Source organism: Brassica oleracea, unplaced genomic scaffold (genome assembly GCF_000695525.1).
Source record: "Brassica oleracea var. oleracea cultivar TO1000 unplaced genomic scaffold, BOL UnpScaffold03850, whole genome shotgun sequence".
NCBI lineage: Eukaryota > Viridiplantae > Streptophyta > Magnoliopsida > Brassicales > Brassicaceae > Brassica > Brassica oleracea.
In genome coordinates, this window is record NW_013620375.1 from 1 (window position 1) to 1,085 (window position 1,085).

Here is a 1,085-nt window from a genome sequence, read left to right on the forward strand (position 1 = left end):
AAATAAGCTCATTAATCAGTTAACTGATAAACGTCTGTCTGAATCGTATATAATAAATAACAAAACATGCATGACCCGAGGTTGATGTTATGTTTACGGAAGTAACGTGCTACTATGTGAACATGCACTTATACAATAACGTAAGAACATTCTCAATATGCAAAAGTAAACTTAGCACCAAGCCACCAACTTATATGTATCATGTCAACAGTTTATTAAAGCTGGAAATTATCAACTACCTATCGTCAAGCTTTATTGCTGCCATGAGGCGTTGAGTGCTCTGGGTGTCTTGGTTTTACATGGTTTTGATGCCCCTAATCTCTCCAACAATATCTGATGACCAAGATAAACACATACGCTACTTATCTGTGAAATAATTAAATTATTATATGGTGTGTGGCAAGGAATTTGTAGCTATTCAAACCTGGCAAATGACATGAGATTCGTATTTGCAGAACCTGAAGCTCTCCTCCGGGCTTGGCTCAGCTGTGGCTGTGAATTCCACGATAAACTTAAATCAGATTGCTTCTCGCAACATTGAAACCACTTAACCCATACACCAAGCCTTCTTGCAAGATATGTTGGAAGAGTGAAGACAGTTTGAAGGTTGATTGACCTCTAGATGATTGTGGCCAGCGAGTCTGCGACAGGAGTATATTAAACAAATTACAACAAACACCAAATATCAAATCTATTAATCCTCTCTAACAGAAAGTAAGTATTCAAGTTACCTTTGCATCATATTATATCAGCAAACAAAGACAAAATCAATTAACAAAACCAAACCACTTAAACTCTAGATTTCTAAATCAATAAACAAAGCCTAAATCATCTTACATCAGCAAAGGTAAATAAAACCAGTAAAACTAAAAAAAAAAATATAGACGCAAGATTTCCAAATCAATATACAAAACCAAAATCATCTAAACCTGGATTTCAAGAAATTTGAATATAATGATTTTTTTATCACCTTTACATCAAGGAGGAGCATATCAACGCTCTTGAGTTCACCACCTTGCCTTTCTGAAATAGGAACATATAAAAAGTATTGAGCTTTACCTTTTGGGTTGGCTATATATATATAT

The 1,085-nt window shown here is 34.7% G+C and overlaps 1 long non-coding RNA gene across 1 annotated transcript; it reads right to left on the bottom strand.

The window, feature by feature from the left end:
* Positions 1-6: 6 nt before the first annotated feature.
* On the bottom strand, positions 7-1,048 carry LOC106321909. The gene is made up of 3 exons (XR_001266171.1): positions 971-1,048; positions 425-641; positions 7-333 (listed from the first exon to the last, which is right to left on the bottom strand). It is a non-coding gene; the product is annotated as an uncharacterized LOC106321909 (long non-coding RNA).
* Between the last annotated feature and the right edge of the window lie 37 nt (positions 1,049-1,085).